Source organism: Crinia signifera, chromosome 2 (genome assembly GCF_055691185.1).
Source record: "Crinia signifera chromosome 2, ASM5569118v1, whole genome shotgun sequence".
NCBI lineage: Eukaryota > Metazoa > Chordata > Amphibia > Anura > Myobatrachidae > Crinia > Crinia signifera.
Window position 1 is genome coordinate 225,847,117 of NC_139218.1, and position 17,190 is coordinate 225,864,306.

Below are 17,190 nucleotides of genomic sequence, written 5' to 3' on the forward strand. Positions count from 1 at the left end.
TTAGTACTTTTATATATTTAGTGCGACATTGGGGCATATAGTATATGACATCTACATGCCTACATGGCATTGGCCTCACCTCGTCCACTTCTCATAATAGGCCCTTGTAATAGTACTTAGTGATATGTACTGTACAGCCATGTACACCACTTCACAAATTCACCTCAAAATGACCTTGATGGATAATGTGCCTGCTCTGCTGCTACACCAGTCATGTATTGCTTTAAACTGAATTGAAGAATTTAATTAACGAAAACCATTCACTGCAGTTTGGTCATTAAGATAAAGTTAATGCTGTTCATGTATCTTACTGCCTCACAGCGCTGAGGTCATGGGTTCGATTCCCACCATGGCTCTAACTGTGCAGAGTTTGTATATTCTCCCCGAACTTGCATGGGTTTCCTCCGGGTACTCTGGTTTCCTCCCACAATCCCAAAAATATACTGGTAGGCTAATTGGCTCCCAACAAAATTAACCCTGGAATGTCAGTGCGTGTACATGTGGTAGGGAATATAGATTGTAAGCTCCGCTAGGGCAGGGACTGATGTGAATGTTCAAATATTCTCAGTAAAGCGCTGCAGAATATGTGTGCGCTATATTAGAAACTGTTAATAAATAAATGTAGCTTATACGAAGCGTTCACATGTCTGTCTATTTTGGGCACTTTTGCTCTACACACATTTATCAGCAGAGCTGCAAAGGAAAATCTGAATTTGTTTTGGTTAGTGCTATCAGGGTTGTTTGTTGCTCAAATAGTTTCTATACATTCTCTTATCCATAGCTGAATTCCTTGTAATTCTGTGTTTTGATGCGCCACAATAAGATTATGTGTTTTGTTTAAATAAATGTATTTCTAAATCATCACTTACTGAATGCTGGGTATACACTACAGATATTGTTCATTCTAGATATGGATAATATATCTAAAGTTCATTGGCGGGTTTGTACAACCTAGAGGCAGATTGGGATGAAAAACCAACCCATTGAATTTCAGGAAGCAGCCCTAATGGAGGGATCTGTTGAAGGGCAAGATACTCTCTCTTCATAGAGCCTGTCTCTGCCCTCCTTGTGTCTTTTGCTGCACTTGGGTCTGCCCGTTCATGCTAAAACCATTAAAATGCCATTCCCTAATCCATCCATATGTCCAAATGTAGGAGTGAGATGCCCACTTTTGTGTCTACAGACTCTGTAATACATCTTAGTGCACTATCAATTGCACCATCTGCTAGGTGCAGATCCTCCATCTGAATTTAGCATCCAATGGAAGCAATTCAGCGTCTCTGCACGCAATGACTTTCAGAAACACGCCCAAAAACTTCCAATAATTTGCTATATTTGATTATGATTAGCCAACCCCCTGCAACCACACAGGAATATGCAACACATTTTTTAATGCACTTCTTTATGTGTTTGACTCTGTACCGCGCCTCTGTACAAACATCATCATTGGGCATCACGGACGTTGTACTGTAATGGTTAGCATTACTGCCTCACAGCGCTGAGGTCATGGGTTCGATTCTCACCATGGCCCTAACTATGTGGAGTTTGTATATTTTCCCCGTGTTTGCGTGGGTTTACTCCGGTTTCCTCCCACATTCCAAAAATATACTGGTAGGACAATTGGTTTCCAACAAAAAGTTAACCATATAATGTTTGTGTGTGTGTGCGCGTGTACATGTGGTAGGGAATATAGATTGTAAGCTCCACTGGGGCAGGGACTGATGTGAATGTTCAACTAAACTCTGTAAAGCGCTGCGGAATATGTATGCGCTATTTAAGAAACTGTTAATAATAAAATAAAAAATCATCAGGGTGTATGTGTCGTGCAACTCCTGCCCCTGTCCTCATTGCCCCTGGTCAGACTCAGATGCAGGCCCATAATGTTGTATACTATCCCATAGGGTTGCTTACTATAAAACACCACTCTCTGCATACAATATCACCCCTGTTGTCACATGGCTACTGAATGAATGTCTACAATTACAGTATTACTCAAATATTGTAGCTATTCAAATGATTTGAATCACAAAAATATGATGTGTTGAGACATGATACTCAGTGTACAGTAGCTTCTCTCAGTCTCCCTCTTGTTCAATTTACAGGGCGCTGTGTCCTGACTCCTCCCCAAATACTTCTCTCAACAATTTCCTCCGGGCTTTGGCTCTGGGAATGCTCTTAATCCTGACTTCTTCCTTGACACCCCTCTCGACTGTATCTTTTGGGCTGTCTGTGTGGTCTGACTCTTCCCCAAGTCTCTCTTTGAACTTTCTTCTCCAGCTTCCAGCTCTGAGCTTGCTCTGCATGCTTACAGTTAGAGCCCCTCTCAACTTTGTTCCTTAGGTCGTGGCTCACCATGGCTAGCTATGGCTAGCCTATTGTTCTCAGCACCAATACAATACATAGAACAATACAGTACGGGATTATCTGAGTAATCCTATTAGGAATGATCATCAATGGTTGCCATCGATGGCAATTCTGCAACTGGCCATCGATAGTGCTTAACTATTTTTACATATCGATGGCATCCATTGTATTTGATTGATTGGCCGGTGGGCCAATTAAAACACTGGGGACGGTGCTTTGCAGGTGTCGGGGGCGGAGCTATACTATATACACTTTGAAGAAAAAAGCAAAACATCGTTTTGCTATTCCATCGATAGAGGGAAACCATCTGGTTCTCCCCGATCGATGGCAAAAGTATTCGACATCGGCCATGAACCATCAATGATTTAGAATCATCCCTAAATCCTATTACTCACTTAACCCTATTAAAAGACTGAATGAGGAGGGCTCCATCTGTACTTCTCACTGAGTTTTAGTAATATTCGGCATTGTATTCCCGGCAAGAGCCATGTGCCAAGGCACTGTGTCGAGTCACTCCACTGAGCTAACTTACGTGGCTCAACGCACTTCAGTGTTTCACTGTGCCCATACCTACATTGCCGAATGCTGATCCCACCTCCTGCAAGGACAGGATTTGCAGTATGGGAAAGTGCTGCACTGCCCCACCAAGCAGCTGCACAGACTTGAGATGACCGTTGGTGTGATTGCCATTGATGGATATCTTCAATGGCAATATTTTAAGTTGCCATAGATGGATTCACTAACCATTTGCCTCCTTTCTTTCCATGACTGGTCCATTGGCCTATCAGACCCTAGGGAGGGGCTTTGTGGGTGTCTGGGGTGTAGCTTTGCCTCAGCTTCTTGGGGGGGGGGGGGGAATTAGTCACATTGCCCATCAATGTAGGGAAACCATCTGGGTCTCCTTCATCAATGTCAAAGGTATTCTACATTGGGCATAAACCATCCATGATAATGAAACATCAATGGATGATGGGCAAATTAAGCACAGACTGCAGCATCACTGATAGTGACTGCAGAGGGCAGTTTCCAAATGTCATGGTGGAGGGGTAAGTCAGCAGACTGAGAGGACAACAGGACCAGCTCAATAGGTACTGGCTTGGTATCCTGGCATCCCAATCCACCCTTAGTACACCCGATATGTCTGACATATAACGTCAGCACTGCAGTGTGGATGATGATCAGTGCATCTGCATGTGTGTACAAATGACCCACCAACTGCCCTTACACTGGCTGCAGAGACCAACAAAACTGACATCACAGTTGGGAAATTCAAATGCCCAAGATATTGGTAAGTGTTTATAGCTTAGCTAATCTGACGGTCTGATGGCAAGTCAGATACTTTTTCTTTCTAGTGTTGCCCAGTCTTAGAAATAAACCAGGCTAGAAGGTACTGAGTTTCACCTTGTCAAAATCTTGTAGTGCTGTATGAAGGCAAAGTTAACGATGAGGGCCATAACTAGAACTTTGTGGGTCTTGTAGCAGAATTTTTAAGTGGCCCCCAAAGCTTCTAGAGGCATGCATAGTGCTGGTGACCCTATTCTCAAGAAACCATCCTTTGATCCCTTCACTCTCTCATATTGCCCCATCTTGTATCTCTATTATGTTATCAAACTCCTTGAGCTTGTTATTTTCAAACTCGCCTCTCACGTCTTTCCGTTTCATTTACACTTTCCATGACTCACTACAATCTTTTTTTATTTTTTATTTGCACCACTCAACTGAAACTTCCATCAGCAAAGTCAACAACATTCTTCTCTGTGCAAAATTCAAGGGTCACATCTCTATACCGTTTTTTTCCCAAATTCACCGATTCATTTAACACTCCCTCCTCTGTTAACATCTTCATACTTCATACATCTACCACTCATCCTTCTACTGTAACTCTATTCTCCACAATACCCAACTCTGCTACTCACTCCCCATTGTGTCTACCCTCAGCCTCTCAAATACAAGCTCGTACAGGCACGACCCTTTTTCCCTCTTTGTCAATATGCAACAAATGTGTCATCATGTAACTAATGTCTTTTCACCATATGGCATGAAGCGAAAGGTGCTAGTTAGACCCTGGGTAGCAAAGCTTACTTTAAAAAAATATATATTGCATCTCAGTTACGTCGTAGCCACAAATAAAGACACTCATGTTGTACTAGAGACACTAGAATGTTACTCCTATTTGATGAGGCCATGATATAACACATATGAAGTTGCAAATTAAGCAAACTGAAACATGGTGTACTGTATGGAATGTCTGTTGATGCTCAGAAACTACTAAGTCACACACAGAAGTACTGTTGCCAGCCCAGTTGTCCATGAAGTGTCAGACTGAGGTGTAAAGGGCCCACCAGGTAATGCAGTGATAGGGGCCCATGTTTAGGGATGTGGCTAGTCTTCAGGGAGGGTGTGGTCAGCTTCCACAGAGATTTGGCTAACCATTAGAGAGTAAGTATGGTAAATTACAGTATGGTCAATACTGCTAGTACAATAGCGTACCAGAGTAATATAAGTATAAGGTAACATACTGTATATGATGTGTAATGCACAATCTGGTCCATAGAGGAAGAGGTGAGTCCCAGGCAGTGGGGCCAACCAGGGGTTTCCCCTATTCCCCTGTGGACCAGTCCAACACTGCTTTCAATGTAGTTTTATAATTTTAAGTGTTAAAGGCATGACTAAGTTGTAATGTCCATGGTGCGTTATGCAGAGTAATTACCTATACAGTAAATGTCAGTTTTACTGTACTTTGTAAGACACTGCAGACACTTTGGACTTTGTAAGACACTAAGGAACCCTTGTGTCTTTGTGCTTTGTGATAATATATCAGATTTCCTGTTATTTTGCATATTCCCTGTAAGGTGCTGTGGAAAATTTGAGCTACTTTAGCTTTTTTTCTTCTTCATGGATTCATTCAATTTTCACTAGATGCATACTTTTGTTGGATAATGATCATGTTTGTAACTTATATTAGGAGATGTATCGACCTTCAAACTAGATAAAGTGAAAAACGTTGCCCATAGCAACCAATAATCTTCTAGCTATTATTTGTATAGCACAGAGTACAAAATGACAATCACTGATTTGGGCAACTTTTGCACTTTACTTCACGGTTTAATTGTGAGAACTTTCATTGTCGACGGTACATAAATTGTACTGTTTACTTATATAGAGCTATAAAAGCACAGAAAAGAACTATAACTGTTGCTCTGGTGTATGTAATGGAGATGCTACGCGTGAAGGGAAATAAAATTATTCAGCACGTACGTTTTATACCATGAATCTATATGCCAAACCTTGACTTTACTTTTATACTATGAAGAGTTGATGAAATACATGGTTTTCCTTTAGCTAAGCTTGCTAATGAGGTTATCAGAGATTGTTGGTTTATTTTGGATTCATTACTGCCTGTGCAAATATATTTTCAGGTAATGCAGTTTCTGGCATACTTCATTAAATCCATCATTTGTAGAACATTTCTACTTATTGCTAGAGGTAACCACGTGTCCTGCACACTGCAAACAGCAGTGCATCATCTCCAGTCCCACATGCATACTGTGGAAGTGAAGGGATCGGTATACTGTATGCAGAGTGGTTGTTCTTTCCCCCGATAATCAGAAGGAGAATTCTACAGGATGGAAGTTATGACAAAAAAACAGGAACAAATTAGAATGTTTGATATGATGAGAACGCCTTAAGAAAATTAATAGAAAATCCGGTACTTGTGTATTATCACAGCGCCCCCGATTTCCATCGCAGGGCATTGTACGATAAAAAATCGCATCGCATGCGCGATTCAACGCGATTTTACGCAATTTCTAATTGTACAGGCACCCAGATGCCTTATTACCATGTTAAATGTCCCCCCAGACCCGATTTTTAATTGTATACCCACCCTCATGGGTCATGAGTATGTGAAATGACCCCCCATTGTTAACGCCACCCCACTATGAACGCCAACCCGAAGCGAGGGGATGTGTATACCTGTGAAGTAATGCGCGTCCCCGCGCGGGGCTCGCTGCGCTCGCCACGCTTTGGGCTAGGTGGCTCGCCACACTTTGTGCAATCAACTCCACGCCGACGTAAATAGTGGGGGTATGAAAAGGTCGGAGGACACTTACCACCTCCCCTCGCGGGCTCGCTGTGCTCGCCACGCTTCGGGTTGCCGTTAACAATGTGGGGGCATTTTACATATTTATTACCCATCAGGGTGGGTATACAATTAAAAATCGGGTCTGGGGGTGCCATTTAACATGGGACTCAATGGGTAATCGCGTCGCATCGCATCGCATTCCATTGTAATGACATGCGATGTGACCCGATTTTAAAATTGTATACTCAGCCCGGAAAAAGGCTGAAATCGGGTCCATCGCATGCCATCGCATACCTTAATTAGTGGTATGCGATGTGATGCGATGGGCGCCGTGATAAGTACCGAAAATCCAAATCATTGGGCCTGATTCAGACTTGCTAGCTGCCTAGTGATAAGGCAAACGACGCCCTTCCAAATGCCCCCCACCGCCGAGTGAATCCCCGCACTAGCATGTGAGGGGATGTGTACGCTAACACATCTGCTCGCATGCAGCCGCAAAAAGGAGAAATCATTCGATGGTCGATCACCATCAAATATTTTCTCTAGCCTTCGCTCTGAAGGTAAGTATATAGACATGTGATGTCAGTCGTCCATGTCAAGGACGCATGTTCACATTTGCATTCACGGGGGTACAGCCACCGTTTCCATGGGCGTGCCCACTCTTTTTGTGGGCATGCCCACAAAAAACTGGGTGGTCCCCAGCGTCCGTCCCAGGTTGCTCCCTGTCCACTCGTCCTGGTGCGCACACCCCGGCTAGTGTGAAACTCGCCGAAGGCATTCGCTCCCGTGTTTTGCATATGCGCATGTACGTGCCCCGACCATCGGGACTGGAGCCAAATTCGGATCTGGGTGTTCAAGTCTGAATTGCCCCCATTGTTTTTCTAGTGATGTTACCCATGTACTGTAATTCATGTGTACCAAGTGAGGTTTTATTATTTACCAATTGGGGCAGTTATTATTATTGCAAGGTTATTTTTCCTGACTTTGGCAAAAATATTGAGTCTACATCTGCATCCAACTTAAATGGATTAGGTGGCAGGAAATGCACATTTCCCACTAATGTCTGGCTGTTCCTCCTAGGATTTTCTGGGGAAGAGATTAGATCACTCTATTAGAATAAATAATTCAGACAGATAGCTTTATAGCTCCCCTCCGGTTTGGTTAGCTAATGGCAATCATACATGTCATCCGAGCCATCTGCCGCCAGCCAGTTTCATTTTAACACTTTACAGGAGTGAGCGCGCCATTTTGATATGATAATTGTATCTTTCTCATTAGTGACATAAGCCTAAATTGCAAAATCTTTGGTGACAATTCAGTTATCCACATGTTAATTACGACACAAACACAGTTACAGTATAGAGATAAGCTAAATATCATGCATATTGTAGCTATTTCATTCTTGAAATATCACTTCAATACTATCATCCATAAAATGTCAACTCTCTAATTCTATTTACATTGAAGCTGAATCATCCTGTGAACTTTACTGAATTGTACAATGTGTGAAACTTAATATAATTCAACATATCCTGTAATTACTTTACCAACATAATTAATTGAATTAAAGTGAGGAAGAATGATTTTAAGACTATATGAGTTATATGCAAAAGCTATTCTTGTGTTTTACATTGGAGCATTGTAGGTTAAACAGGACAAGGTGTGCTGAAGCCACCAGACTGATTAATCAAAAGGTGCCCATACACGTACCAATTACCCGGTACTTTTTGTGCTAAAATAGCATCGTTGTGTATGTGTTGTGCATGGGATGCGATGCTATTTTAGCACAAAAAGTACCGGATAATTGGTACGTGTATGGGCACCTTAAGGACTTCAAGCAGTGCTGGACATATGCTGCAATAGCAATATACTACAGGGTGCACCCTAATGAGGGAATGGGATCATTCGTCAGACTGCATTTAGGTCTACAGTCATTAGGTCTACCCCACTAGGTCGACTGGCAGGAAGGTCGACCTGACTTAAGGTCGACATGGGCCAAGGTCGACATGACTTAAGGTCGAATTTGCATAAAGGTCGACATGAGGAAGGTCGACTGGTCATAAGGTCGACATGGGTTTTTCACTGTTTTTTATCCGAATGTCGACACAGTCGACATGGACACAGTTGGCAATGAGAATCGGACCCTCGCATCGCTCGCTTCGCTCGCAATGCTTCGGGCACGGTGCGTCGCTGCGCTCGGCACACTATTTTATTCTCCCACCACGCCCTAGTGGATGGTAGGGCATGAAATACCGCCTGTCGGCACATGTCGGCTCAAAAAACAGTGAAAAACCCATGTCGACCTTATGACCAGTCGACCTTCCTCATGTCGACCTTTATGCAAATTCGACCTTAAGTCATGTCGACCTTGGCCCATGTCGACCTTAAGTCAGGTCGACCTTCCTGCCAGTCGACCTAGTGGGGTAGACCTAATGACTGTAGACCTAAGTTCATTCTAATAGATGACCGCATCCCCTAATGAGGTACCGTACTGGGTAGATTTATCATTTATGTCGGGGGACTACATTGATTTTTATGGTGCATGTCACATTAAATAGTCCTACTGTAAATGTAAATTGCAGGTTGATGTATACAGCACAGTTAATAGTATTTATGTCATTTGAGAGTGATTGAGTCAATCATTTTCCATCACAAGTGATTTATATTGGATGAAGGAGTAGTTTATATCCCCTTCACTTAAATTTAAATGAAAATTGTGAAATGAAAATAATGTACTACAGGTTGAGTATCCCGTATCCGAATATCCGTTATCCGAATTATTCCGAAAACCATACATTCCAGAAAGTGAAAAAAAAAAATGTTTTTTTGCTAAAAACTCACTGGGGACATTTGTAAAAGCCCTACTGAGGACATGATATGTAACTGGCACTATATATGTACAATAAAATAATTGCTTGGCCTTCAAATTCAATATCTGAGATAGTACACAAATTTTGTTTCATGTTATGAAACCATGTTTTTTGAACAAATAAAATATATTTGTGTGCATTTCATGTGGTAATAAAATATATATGTGTGTATTTTATGTGTTTATACAGCATAAATGCAAGATACTTCAAAATACATCATTTAAATATTAAAATATTCCGAAATACGGAATAATCCGCTATCCAAAATTCTCCTGGTCCCGAGCATTTTGGATACGGGATACTCAACCTGTACTACGTTTCAATGATTAACCCCAATTTTGTATTTTGTTAAACAAGTTGTTACATGAAATAAATTATTTTTAGAGATTCAGTTAAATTTGAGATGACACAAAATATTTTTTTAAGAGGATAAATTCTACAGCAACCATTTTTACCAGAAACATCTGCTGCTTCACTGTCTCCCAGCTAATTGCATTGACATGTGTAATAGCTTGGCAGTAATCCAACCCCTTTTGGGTCAATCCAATTAGGTGCGAGTTGGATCCTGTGAGGCCGTTCTCTAACTATATTGTAATTGTCGGTTTAAAACCATTGCAAATAAGCAGATCTATTTTAGTGTGCGCGAGGGAATTCTTTGTGTTTCACACTACATATAGTAGATATGCTTAGTTGCATTGGTTAGAACATCAGCCATCCTGGAAGAGTTGGAGACTTCTTTGTCACAGAGAAATAATTGGTCTGTATTTCTCCGGCATATTGCAACTAATGCATAGATGCAATGATCCACTAAAGGTGCGCCCACACTATGCCTTTTTTTAACAGGATACGCACAATAACAGTCCCATTAACAATATTGACTAGATTGTTCACTGTGCACACTCCCCTGAGTATGAACATACAGTCAAATCTGCCTATACCATCAATTACCATCAATTACTGCAGGAGGGGGGGTGACATGACTGAAAAATATCAGTGTCCATGCCCAATATTGTTCCTCCGCAAACCGCCTAGTGTGTACCAAGCTTTAGGGATAAGGATAAATATTAGTTTACTTACAGGTATCATTTAGTCATTATGCAGGCAATCCACTTTTGGGAAAAAATAGCACAATGTATTTACAGTATTAAGGTACTTATATGTTAGTTGGGCGCCCACTCGCTGCGCTCGCCACGCTTCGGGCTTGCCACACTATATAAAATCAACTCCATGCCGACATGGATAGTGGGGGTATGAGCGTACTTACTATAGTGGGCGCCCAACTAACATATAAGTACCTGTATTTATTTTACAAAATAATATATATATATATATATAAATATATATATATATATATATATATATATATATATATGGTTGTGTGCCGACCTGGCACTCCCCCAACTGGTCAGTTGCAGTTGCAGAACCCAGGTGCCTTCCAGAACAGATGTGTAGAAGTAAACGGAGAAGCAGACAGCGGCACTCTGGGAAATTTTCAAAAAACGTGTATTATAGCAAAAACAGCATACCAACGTTTCGGGGTATAAGTCACCCCTTTGTCAAGGTGAAATGTGCAGTAACCTACTGCACATTTCACCTTGACAAAGGGGTGGCTTATACCCCGAAACGTTGGTATGCTGTTTTTGCTATAATACACGTTTTTGAAAATTTCCCAGAGTGCCGCTGTCTGCTTCTCCGTTTACTTATATATATATATATATATATATATATATACTTTGGATGCGGCCCGGCACTCGCCGCTGCTGTTCAGCTGCCCTGGTGCCCGTCTGTGTTTAGTAGGTAAGATCAAAAAAGAAAAGACTGGCACTCCGGGGTCTTCAATAAACGTGCTGTATTGAGTGGCAACAAGCGACCAACGTTTCGTGGGTAGTCCCCCTTTGTCAAGGTGCGTGGTGATAACAAAAGAATACATGGTGAGTGCTTACCTTATAAAGGGTGAATGTAGGAGACGTGTCCTACATTCACCCTTTATAAGGTAAGCACTCACCATGTATTCTTTTGTTATCACCACGCACCTTGACAAAGGGGGACTACCCCCGAAACGTTGGTCGCTTGTTGCCACTCAATACAGCACGTTTATTGAAGACCCCGGAGTGCCAGTCTTTTCTTTTCTTTTTTGATCATATATACTGTATATATATATATATATATATATATATATATATATATATATATATATATATATATATGTATTTATTTATTGTATTTATGTTTACATTTCTTCCTCCTTATCTAATCGAAATGAAAACATAAATATTACACCTACTTTACACCAATTTATATTTTGTATATATTGTCATCATTAAAACTTATGAAAAATAATTTCTTCTTTCTCACCTGTGGTTTTACCCACTATTTAATTTCCCTGCTGATCACAGTCATGTGATCAAGGGTAGATTTTGGGTTCAGAGTGCCACAGGGCCAAGCATAATGACCTTCTACCCAGTTATAGTTTCATTGTTTAGTTATAAGCCCCCGTGAGCTATTTGGATTAAATAAATGGCCTTTTAGGAATTGCTTGAAAGATTTTGTGCATTTCCTACTAGTTTTGTCACTATGGGGGTTAATCTGGTTCACTTCTTCTGGCAAAATCCTACTTAAATGGACAAAACCATGTGCACTGCAGGTGGGGTAGATGTTACTTGTGCAGAGAGAGTTAGCTTTGGGTGGGGTTTTACTTAAGTGAGATCTATATTGCAGTGTAAAAATAAAGCAGTCAGTCTTTTCCCTGCACAGAAACAAAATAACTCACCCATATCTAATTATCTCTGCACATTTTACATCTGCCCCCCTGCAATGCACATAGTTTTGTCCATCTAAGAAGGAATTTGCCAGGAGTGAACCAGAATAACCCCCTATATTTTAACAACTGTAAAATATACTTTTGGCAGTATAGTTGCCCATTTTTATGTTTTAATAGAACCTTTAAAACAATTACTACCCCTGTTTCGGCAGGACTCGTGGGGGAGTCGGCATTGACAAGTGCATACACACTTGCCGATGCCGATGCTATAGATGTCTTTAGTCGTTCCTGCATGCTGTAGTGTGCATCCACAGAGACATAGTTGGTACATACTAAAATGATGTGCCCCTTATGTTCCTCTCATCCCAATCTATAGTTAATTAAAAAGGATTGTGTTTTTTTCTTCAGAAAGCTAAACCAGCTGCTGGACACGATAGTGGTTAGTGTACACATATTTACTTCACTTTTATCTGTGGTATATGTTTTGCTGGGTGCTTTTATAATGTAATTTCATACTCTTTTAGTACATACCGTAATCTAGTAGTACTCCATCTAGTGGGTATGAAGGAAGATGTCCTGCAATTAGCATAGTCTCCTGAAATTCTCAGAGGGTGATGCAGGGAGAGGGTTATGCAGGGGACCAGTACTGGTGGGAAGGATGATGCAAACTGCATCATCATGACTCCTCCTCCCTGTTACACAATGGCTACACAGTGGCATGGCGCCAAGGGACAGGACTATCTTGACATGATTCATCAAGAATCACCTATACATCTATTTTACCCGGATAGGGGTGGGATGCAGATTCAGGGAGGACTCCACAATATTCGGAGGTTTTGTAGAATATTTCAGGAAAATTCTGTAGTTAAGAATGACTACCCATGTTAGCCGGCCACAATTTACAATAAATATACGACTCTCATTTTCTTACTATGCTTTTCTCTACTTTTTAAAACATTACAGCTAAATTGGTAATTTTATTTTTGTCTTGAAATAATGTCAATTCACTTGATTGATATAGTTGAAGTCAATGAATCTGTAAATAACAGATTTAGAAAGTATTCGACTTCCTCTCTAGTATGAATAAGAACAGATGCCAATTGCCAAGCAAGTAATCAAATGAACAGAAGACAGTTTATTCGAGAACCTCACATGCCAATCACTGTGATGAGGCAGCTGGCATAAAGCACTTTGAAATAGTGAATACCGAAGCTTAACCATAAAAAGATAATGGATATGGATCCACTACACTCCAAGCAGTTACATGTGAAACTACATTGCAGAATAGTTCACAAAGTTTGCAAAATGACAATGCTGAATACTCCATACTATGGATCTCCATTATTTGTGTCTTTTTTTTTTATGGCTACTACAAGACATTTTTTCTGCAAAAATGTGAAATGCTCTTTTAAATATTACCAGCAGATGAGCTGCTTTGTGGGCGGCTGACAGCACCGGGCAGGGGGAAAGCCGCTCAGTGTGTAAGCACTGAGCGGCTTTCCCCCCAGCGATCATCGCTGTCCATACATGCTGGGCAAAATTGCCCAGTGTGTATAGACCTTAATACTGTTATTATCTTTTAATATACAGTATACACCCCTAAACTCAGAGCCGGCAACAGAGATCTTGGGGCCCCATACCAGGGCCGAAACTAGGATTTCTGGCACCTGTGGCAAGCAAGTAATTTTGTGCCTCCCTCTTCATAAACTGGATGCACCCCCTCATTCTGTGGCCTGTGCTCTATCACACTGACCCTCACCATGCAGCTTGCATTCTATCACACCAATGTGCTCCTTTACCCTATAGCCTGCATAATTTCACACAGACATGCTCTTTTGTCCTGTGGCTTGTGCTCTAACACACTGATGCACTCCTTCACCGTGCAGCCTGTGCTCTATCACACTGACACCCATGCTCACCTCTCAGCCTGGGCTGTATCCCACTGAAGCATTCCCTTACCCTCGGGCCAGTGTTCTATCACACTGATGCGCTCCCTCAACCTGCAGCCTGGGCTCTATTACACTGACAAACTCCCTCACCCTTGGGCCTGCGCTATATCACACCGATGCGCTCCCTCACAGTGTGGCCTGTGCTATATCACACAGACGCGCGCTCCCTCAGCCTGTGGCCTGTGCTATTTCACACCAACCCACTCCCTCACTCCGCAACCTGCGTTCTATCACATTGACACGCTCCCTCACTCCGTGATCTGCTTTTTATCACACTGACGCACTCTCTCACCCTTAGGCATGTTCTCTATCACACTGATGCACTCCCTCCCCCCAATAATCTGCACTCTATCACACTACCGCACTCCCTCACGCTGTGGCTGCACTCTATTACATCGACACGCTACCTCTTCCTGCGCTATATCACACCAACGCACTCTGTGGCCTGTGCTCTATTGCAGCCTGCACTCTATTATACTGACGTGCACTCTCACACCATGGCCTGCACTCTATAACGCTGACACGCTTCCTAACCCTTTGTCCTGTGTTCAATTACACTGAGACTCTGCCTAATCCTCTGTCTTGACCCCCCTCCCCCTCCCGCAGGCTAATTATGACCCTATCTTCTAGTGTTAACCCTTGTACCTTGCTGCCTAACCCACTCCACATATATGAACACACACCACTCACTCTTAAGCTGGCCATACATCAGAAAGATCGATCTTAAGATCGATTGCGCTCATGATTGTGTACAATTTCCCTTGAAATCCCCGGCAGTCCTTGGTGGTTTTTGGACACACAATCTACACACAATCGATCATACAATCAATCATACAATCCATCTACTGCATGATTGTGTACACAAGATGTGCACACAATCTGCATACAATCCATCTTACAATCAGTCATACAATCCATCTGCTGATTGATTGTATGATTATGTACATAAGATGTGCACACAATCTGCATACAATCCATCTTACAATCAGTTGAGATTGTATGATTGGGTACAATATCTTTCTGATGTATGGCCACCTTTACCTTTGAAACATCCGCAGAGTGCAGTCTGGCTGGGCGGGCCTGGAACTGCAGCAGCCTTTTCTCTCCCACGTGCCCTGGAAGCAGCAGCCACCTGAAAGCCATGTAGCTCTGCCTCCCAGCTGGGTCCCCATTAGCTCTGCCCCCCTGTAGGGTCCACAGAGTGGGGGTGCTGGGAAGCTAAGCTGTTGGCTGGGCATCTGAAGGGGGAGGGTTGGGGGCTGATCGGCAGGACGACTGAATGGGGTGGTGGGGCTGTTTGGGACCCCTCCCGTCGCTGGGCCTGCCTAAACCATAGTGCTGGCTGCGTTTTACTGGACTGTCGTAAAGGAGAAAAAAAAGTAATCACAATAGCAAAACAGTCTTGGCTGGTTCTTACTGTTAGCGATCATAAGTGTGCTCCCCCCCCCCCTTCAGACTGATTAGAGTCTGGGTGCCTCTAGTGAATTAAAACAAAAATAGATTCAATTTAAGCTAATCTTAATACATTGTAAAATATCACGTGCATCTGTTTGATTCTTTTGTCCTTGTGCTTTTGGCTTTCTATTCTCTTTGGAGTGTCATCTCCGTTAATTCAATATTAATAGAAAGTCAATTATAATGTGCATTGACCTTTCTATTAATAAATAAATCAAATGGAACAGTACTGGAACTTAGCAGATTCAAGTTTTGTAGTTAAATCTGCTCTTACCAAATGATAATGTAACATTGCCCTTTGTTAGGATGCTAAAGTTAGATACAAGTTAGGAATAAAAGGTGATTATAAATATCAGTGTCCGAAGCAGCAGTAATGCTGTGTAGACACAGAGGTGAAACACTTCTTTGTCACATTTGTCAATGTTTCTGCTATGCATACAGTATGACCGGATCGTATGCAGGTCGTGGAGTGGTGCAACGAGTGATCATGTGTGCTTAAAATCACATACAATTGCTTGTTTGACTGTAATGAGAGCTGACAGATAAGACGTGCAGCATGTCTCTTCTGAGTGCCAACCTGACGACCCACGCGAGTGCGCACCGTGTGATCCTTTGCACGCGTTATGCATACAATCTGTCGCACAACCAGTCATGATTGTATGGTTGGGTCTAATCCCATTCCAGTGTATTGGGTCCTTTACGGCCCATACATACTACACACTATACACACTAGAAGATCCTCCCCAAAGCCAATATTGGCAATCGTCACTTGTCGATGCTGCACGCAAGGGGGCTAACAGTGTGGGCGGGAGCAACGGCATGACCGTCGTTAATGAGGTCTCCCTCATCCGAACATGTTTACTCACAACAGTGCACAACCGAGTAAGTCTCTGGCTACTCTACCAGCAACCAACCAGCGATGACTTCTGCCCAGTGTAATCATTCGATGATGAGCCTGTTACGATGAGTTTTGGACATATTCACTCAATAGTGAATGGATGTGTAATCATACTCATCCACTCGCTCATTGAGCACATTGATCCTTAAGGTGGGATTTCACTGTACTGTAGCGGCAGCTTAACAGAATGTTGGCCATTGAAATTCATAGGCGTGCAATCAAGTCTGAATTACCACCCAAGACTGCAAACTGAGGTAGGTTAGCAGTGCTGCTGATGCCCTTTGCCCCTACAGTCAAATGAATATAAATGTAGTGCTCACATGGGAAAATCACATTGCTACTGACTCTGCTAGGCTGCATACCTAAAGTACCTATGGGTCTGCTTTAATGCTAAAGTGTTAACATTGCAATCTACACAGGACAGAGGACACAGAAATTCTGTTCTCCCTACATGGCCAGCATGTTATTATGTAGAACAGCCATGGTTGGGGGCAGCCTTGCACTTCAAAAGCAGTAGCCACATTCCTTGGAGGATGCTTGATATCTCCAATCTTGTATTACAAACACCCAACATGACACTGCTACAGATGTATCTCTTTTCATCTTTGCAGGGGGCACGCGCGTCCCAGTCCCTATCACCGGCAACGGGCAAAGAAGAGAGGCGCTACATCTGTAGATCCATTTTTGTGTGTGTTTTACTGAAAGTTGTAATGCCCTCCATTTATCCATATTCAAGGTCAGTGTTTGGAACTATGCTCTTATTGGTTTCATAAGAGAAGTTGAAGGGAGAGATACAGTAGCACATACTG

General features: G+C 42.3%; 1 protein-coding gene across 3 annotated transcripts in view; it reads left to right on the top strand.

Annotated features, from left to right (window-relative positions):
- Positions 1 to 17,190, top strand: part of SRRM3 (serine/arginine repetitive matrix 3) — a 334,253-nt gene that overhangs the window by 58,950 nt on the left and 258,113 nt on the right. The window contains exon 2 of one of the 3 annotated variants that reach the window (XM_083173931.1): positions 16,993 to 17,117. The exons of the other annotated variants lie outside the window; for them this stretch is intronic. The gene's annotated coding sequence lies outside the window, so the exon portion shown is untranslated. The remainder of the gene's footprint in view (positions 1 to 16,992; positions 17,118 to 17,190) is intronic. 3 annotated transcript variants of the gene reach the window in all.